This window comes from Sinocyclocheilus anshuiensis, unplaced genomic scaffold, assembly GCF_001515605.1.
Source record: "Sinocyclocheilus anshuiensis isolate Anshui unplaced genomic scaffold, SAMN03320099.WGS_v1.1 scaffold710, whole genome shotgun sequence".
Lineage (NCBI taxonomy): Eukaryota > Metazoa > Chordata > Actinopteri > Cypriniformes > Cyprinidae > Sinocyclocheilus > Sinocyclocheilus anshuiensis.
In genome coordinates, this window is record NW_015544201.1 from 812,654 (window position 1) to 820,305 (window position 7,652).

Sequence of the window (7,652 nt, forward strand, 5' to 3'; positions counted from 1 at the left end):
GGGGTTTATTCTGAGATAACAACCGGCTGGATGTACATTATCCCTTACATAAACTATGAACTAAACCATCAGCTGCAAAGAGAATGACAAAATATTAATTGAGCATAGGGAGACTGACTCGATTATGTCATTCACATATGTCTCGATTATGTCATCTTCATGGTCAGGCCATAGACTGTTAAAAAAGATGGACAACGCGTCTCTATTTCCATCCACTGCAGAAAAATGAGGCCAAAACGTCCCAGAAATGGCTGAGGTGGAACTGCTTTATCAAGGTCCTGTCCAAACTCCCACAGACTCAGTCACAAGCGCTCAATCATGACACCACACCGCATTTTTATAGCATCAATTAACCAGCTTAGAATAACAAACACTTGAACATACATCAGTGTGATAACAACTACCCAAAAATGACAGAAACCATCTTTGGTAAAAGTTTATTTAAAATGTATTTGTGTTATTTGATTTTTAAGTTTGGCTTACGTCCCATTCGTTTACGTGGAGAGGGCGGGGTTTATGACCTAGTTACCAAATACCAGCAGTTATTTCTTGATATTCTCGGTCATCACTGGCAACACTGTCTATCAAACCGCTCATTCAAGTATCTGAAACCAGCACTACTTTCATGTCTTTCATATCACAAACTCACTCTTTCTCATTTCAAACAAACATAACTGGCAACATCTAGCATCGACTGTACTGAAAAATAAGATTTCAGTATATTCTTTTGTATTTTTATTTAATTGACTTTTACACATCTTTAGTTACATCTTATTTATTATTTTCAGGTTTAATTGTAAAAAAAAAAAAAATCCTAGATTTTCAGTAGTCTCATACATTTGGATCTCACTGTAAATGTTTTTTAACACGTGTCTATTTTTTAGCTTTAGATCTGCAACGGCACACATTTGAATGTCAGATATCAAAGGGATGCTATCAACCAGCTTGGTAAGTTTTTTCAAAGAGGTATGTGTCTTCACACAAGCTTTTAGAGGCGAAGATAACATTTTTTGGAAAGGAAATATCTTTCAGAAGACGCACCATTTATGTGCTCCATCCCTTGATCTAATCATCCACTTTCTTCTTCAACACTATCAAACTTGGTCAGCTTCTCTCCTTTCCTGCTTCGGGACATTTGGCAAGGCTGCTTGTCTCTCCCTTTCGGATCTTTCTCTTCTCCTTGTCTGCCTGGACTTCCTTCCACAAATTCATCTCAAAGCTCGCCTACATGTTTCAGCTAATGAATCTGGTTTATGTTTCAGCTATTACAGTAAGGAGTACTAGTAGGGAGGAGGTTGCATCCTCCCAAGATGATTACATCTCCGATATGACAATGCTAGACTGCGGGGAGCGGCGTGTGGAAAGGCTTGCACAATGAAACCGAGGTGGGGTCACTTACGCTAAGATGGCACTGTCACATCCCATTAATGGCCTTTAGACACGTTGTTAAACCATCTAAGAGGTAGGAAGTGATGCAAGATATGGAGGTGTTCACAGGATGTCCTGAACAATAATAGGTTGGGTTGACAGAAGGAAGTGACAGGGCTACATGCTTCTGACGTTGCACACAAGGGGTGGGGAGACGGTGTGAATGTTATGAGTGCCGAAGTGGCCCAGTTCTGTGGGAAAAACCAAGTGAGCATGCTCAGCTGCCTTGTAGAACAAAGGCCACTGGTTGTGCCTCTCGGGACAAGCAGCAGATCTCATTCAGCACGCTTGCTGTGAGAGCAAAAAATAGAACGATTACACACTAATACACATAAACCTTGGCCAAAATACACAGAGCATTTCTGAGTAGACCAGCTATGATTGAAGGAGTAAAGCCAAAGTCTTGTTTCAACATCTGTGTTTTAAATATTTATTTAAAACTTCAATATAATGTTCCCATATCTATCTGCTACAAATTAAAGCTGCTTTTGAAATCTATAAACTGGGTAAATATTGAGTTGTAATATTAGAAAAAAAACTATGCATGCATTTATTTAATTTATACTTCTTTATTTATGCATTTATACATGTTCAAGATTACAAATGCATAAATAAACAAGTACGATTTTATTGTATAAAACATTTTCCTTTAAAAAAGGACGAAAGGTTTTGTTCTACAAGTTGGAAAATTGATTGAAAAAAAATACATAAACATCCCTCCCTGTCTGCTCAAACATAATATTTAAAATATGTATATTTAAAAATAGATTTAATTTTAATTAAATTGTATCCCTATACCAACAATACCAATGCCAAAAGTAATTTTAATGTGTAATAATATTTAAATATAAATGTAATATATTAAACATTTACATTTATATAAGTAAATGCATAATATAATAAAATTACATTTAAATATTTAAATTTAAAGTAAAAGTTGTTACTGTCACTTTCTCATCTTATTCCTCCTTGATGAAAAAAATAATCATTTTGATTAAAAATAGATATATCTTACTGATCCCAAACTTTTGAACAGTAGTAGTAATTTCTAAGCCATTAAACTATCTGTGTTACCACTCACTCAATGTTAAAACCAGCCCCAGTCTTCTATTTTAGTTGATGCACCCAATTTAACATTTCTAACGTTTATTATTATTATAATTATTATTATTGCTTTTATTTTGATACTCTGTTCTGTATTGGTATTTCTTTGTGCAGTGGGCTCGGTGTTTTTGTTGCCTCACCAATGTAACACCTCACAGAAGTACATAGCTACTATAAAACACATCTCTACTGAACAAATGTTGCTTTGAGCTGACACTGCAGATTATTGTAAAATCCACGTTGTCTCCTCGGATTTATAGCTGTGCCTCTTAAGAACTTTCAAGTTACATCGTTTCCCAGATGCCAAAGGGCCCGATGACGTTGTCCTCTCATATCTCTGTGCATGCGTATGAGCACAGTGACGTCTGCAGCCACTGAGTGTGTTTGGAACTGACCAGCGAGTAGAGAAGAGGAAGGTGGCAAAGGAAAGGGATGTGAAGGGAAGAGTGCTGGGAAGACAACGCGAAGGGGCTTGAGAAGAGGCTACATAAATCACTACTCACTTTTCCAAATCTTGCAAAGATAAAGTCTGAGGAGAATTACCGTAATATCACCTTTGTGTGTAATGTTTTGCTAAAAGTTTATGTTGAAAATTCCATTCCCAGTTTAATCCAATCCAATGATTTGAGTCTGGAGCAGGACTATTTGTTTGACCAATGACAGACAAGGGAGAGTTTAGGGAAAACGCTTTGATAATAATCATTGTTACTCTACAAAATACTTCCAAGAGTTCTCAGTCTGCTTAAGAACAGGCTCAACTCAATACAATAGGCTATTTCTGAACAGATTGCATTCTGCTTCAAAAAACTTTTTTCTTTCCCAAACCAAGTCCGACATGAGGAATTTTTTTAATTCTGTATCGCACCCATTCAGGAATTTTTGTGAGTTCATAGAGAGATTACTGTAGAATGGGAACTGGGACAAAAATGCACCAAAACATATGGTGTATAACAACAACAGATATGACAACTTCAGAGTGTCTGAGGAAAATGAATAAATTAATAAATTCACATTAATGTCGCGTGGGAGGTCTGTGCTGTTCATATGCACACATGGTTAATTTCTTGAACACACTTGGCCTTTATAGTGTAGACAAAGTCTATTCAAATACAGCCAAGAGTGCTTCTGTCTCCTTTAAACACACTGACCTAAATCTTCTTGCAGTAGTTTTGCCATTGCATTTAAGATGTGAGACAGTGGCTTTTTTGCAGACAATTAGCTGGAATGTCTGTTTTGAGTTGTGGTCTGTGCATGAGCTTGTGTTTGAGGTTTTGTAAGAGGGTAGGTGTCATGATGAGTGTCTCAAAGTGATCTAAAACTCTATGCAAAGCCTGAAGGATTGTCTTCCAGACTGTTGTAGTACACCACAAACCACTTTAAACATTACCAAAGATTATAAGATAACCGCCCATAAAACTTTGAATAGGCTTGTTTCTGTTCCCCTTTTCGCATTCTCCTCATCGTCAATCTGATTCTGAAGTCGTTGGTGGGAAATATGAGACTTTTACAACCTCGCACACAGACAAGAGCCAGCTGATGAACAGATTATATAGAGGTATAGCAATTGTTTTCAATGATACTCTTTCTGTTTATTCCCCCAAACACCTGCATGTTCTGCATGTCATCTTCTACAACTCCTCCTCAAGTCATAGAGCTTTCATGGAAGGGACATTGAGTCAAGTCAAGTCAAGTCACCTTTATTTATACAGCGCTTTTAACAATACAGATTGTGTCAAAGCAACTGAACAGCATTAATTAGGAAAATAGTGTGTCAATAATGCAAAATGACAATAGTAGACACTAATTTTTCAGTTAAAGACAGTTCATCATTGAATTCAGTGATGTCAACATCCAGCTCAGTTTAAATAGTATCTTTGCAATCAAGTCAACGGTATCGCTGGAAATGAAGTGTCCCCAACTAAGCAAGCCAGAGGTGACATTGAGAAGAAAGGGTGAGCGAAACAAGATGGCATGTGGAGAAATAGAACAGAGACGTTGCTCAACTCACTGTTCTTGCTTTGCCATTAGGTAAGTGGGAGACTGTTGTTGTAAAAGCACATTCCCTAGATGTTAGCACTATCAGCCTGTACGATGGAGTGAATAGCACAGACGTTTGACTGTTTGTGTGTGTGAGCATAGAGCTGAGTGGAAACAGATATGCCAGCACAGCTGGAAAGGGCCATCTCAAAGAGGCAGAAGATAGTTTATGTTACAGAGAATACTCTGACATTACAGGTGGTGCACAGCAAAAATATGGTACTGCTATTCTTCATATGTAGACAGTGTCAAGTGGAAACTATCACTCTGTTCCAAAACATACTGAACTGCCTATGCTGCTATTGGTTGCTAGTAGCTATTCTTGCTGTACCAGGTTGTCCAGGATGTGCAACTGAGCAAATCAGAGTTTTTCTTAACTCTTGCTATCCTTAAAACTGATGTTTCTGTACCATTTCTCAGAAACTAATGAAATTGGGTGAATGCAGTCCTGTGTGATTTTGCTTTTCATTTTGCACAACGCTATGTTAGTATCCGTAACATGGGAAAACCGAAGCTGCTTCATTTCCACAACAAGCAGCCACCAAACCACAGTGTGATCTTACTTGAATTGTTGCATGCCACCTTTTGCTGCCACTGTTTCACGAATGAGAGTGAGTCACAAAAGACTTCCTGTAAGCCCTGGTGCTCTGCGTGCACAAGTACATATAGGCAGTATACCCATATCTTCTGCACTGTATCAGACTCACATTGATGGTTCCCAAGTCCCATCACTGCACATATGCATAAAGTTGAGCTTCGTTCAACTTTGTTTGTCACTTACATAACCGTAAACTGCTTGAAAACAGCTCATTAAGTAGCACTGCATGCATCTTTCTCAGAGAAGGCAATCCCAGAATGCATCGTGACAAAGCCTGTACTAAGATGTTTCTGAGATGGTTCTCTCATTATTACTATGAATATAGGAGAAAGTGCCATGCACAATATAGCAGAATAAGTTCCACCATATTATAACCTAGGCTCATTGGAAAAACATGCCTCTACCTACATTTTTATAAAACTACCTACACATACAATTCACTGCAGTATCCAGCTGAAATAGCAGTAAAACGACAACAGCTTTTATTCATGTTCACACAAATTATGATTACGGGTCAGATTATCAATGAATAAAGACTCGTTTCTGTACAATTCCTTGCACAATACTATGTTATGACCTCAAAATGTAATTTACTGTAATGCATGATTTGTAAACTAATACATTTGACATCTGCATTACATAACCAACTCCACATGTATGGCTTTTTGTCGTAGTAAACTTGCTCACCTGGTACAGCATTGCACTTGATGTAGAGTGCTCGGATACAAGTCCTGTAAAATGAGTCATGATAAAAACAGATCAAAGAGTTGTAGAAGCAAGCTAAAAATTTTTGGTTGCTTCAGCAAATGTGTTCTATCTCATGTTTGCTTTTGTTAACGCATTGGTTAGGGTTAGTGTAGGTGTATATTAGGGGTTGCATGACTTCTGATTTTTTGAAGTCGACTTTTATGTGATGAAAGTCGAGTCGAAGTCGACTAGTCGCTGATGACGTCATTAATGAACAAATAAGTCTGGAGCTGTGATAAACACCTTGTGCACAACTATGGCATATGACACAAAGCTGCCCACATGGCTGTTGCTCCTATAACAGCTTTTTTTATCACTTCTTTTGTCTTTTGGTCGTTATATTTCTCACAGATTTCTGCTCATTCTAAATCAGATACAGATAAAGTAGCACAGTAAAGATTACATTAATATGAATGCATTAGTGAGAGCGATTGCGTGTGTAAATTAATATTACATGGCAGCGTCTCTCTACTAGTAGTGAAGTGGTGGAATTTAGCAAGCCAGAGGTGACATTGAGAAGAAAGGGTGAGCGAAACAAGATGGCATGTGGAGAAATAGAACAGAGACGTTGCTCAACTCACTGTTCTTGCTTTGCCATTAGGTAAGTGGGAGACTGTTGTTGTAAAAGCACATTCCCTAGATGTTAGCACTATCAGCCTGTACGATGGAGTGAATAGCACAGACGTTTGACTGTTTGTGTGTGTGAGCATAGAGCTGAGTGGAAACAGATATGCCAGCACAGCTGGAAAGGGCCATCTCAAAGAGGCAGAAGATAGTTTATGTTACAGAGAATACTCTGACATTACAGGTGGTGCACAGCAAAAATATGGTACTGCTATTCTTCATATGTAGACAGTGTCAAGTGGAAACTATCACTCTGTTCCAAAACATACTGAACTGCCTATGCTGCTATTGGTTGCTAGTAGCTATTCTTGCTGTACCAGGTTGTCCAGGATGTGCAACTGAGCAAATCAGAGTTTTTCTTAACTCTTGCTATCCTTAAAACTGATGTTTCTGTACCATTTCTCAGAAACTAATGAAATTGGGTGAATGCAGTCCTGTGTGATTTTGCTTTTCATTTTGCACAACGCTATGTTAGTATCCGTAACATGGGAAAACCGAAGCTGCTTCATTTCCACAACAAGCAGCCACCAAACCACAGTGTGATCTTACTTGAATTGTTGCATGCCACCTTTTGCTGCCACTGTTTCACGAATGAGAGTGAGTCACAAAAGACTTCCTGTAAGCCCTGGTGCTCTGCGTGCACAAGTACATATAGGCAGTATACCCATATCTTCTGCACTGTATCAGACTCACATTGATGGTTCCCAAGTCCCATCACTGCACATATGCATAAAGTTGAGCTTCGTTCAACTTTGTTTGTCACTTACATAACCGTAAACTGCTTGAAAACAGCTCATTAAGTAGCACTGCATGCATCTTTCTCAGAGAAGGCAATCCCAGAATGCATCGTGACAAAGCCTGTACTAAGATGTTTCTGAGATGGTTCTCTCATTATTACTATGAATATAGGAGAAAGTGCCATGCACAATATAGCAGAATAAGTTCCACCATATTATAACCTAGGCTCATTGGAAAAACATGCCTCTACCTACATTTTTATAAAACTACCTACACATACAATTCACTGCAGTATCCAGCTGAAATAGCAGTAAAACGACAACAGCTTTTATTCATGTTCACACAAATTATGATTACGGGTCAGATTATCAATGAA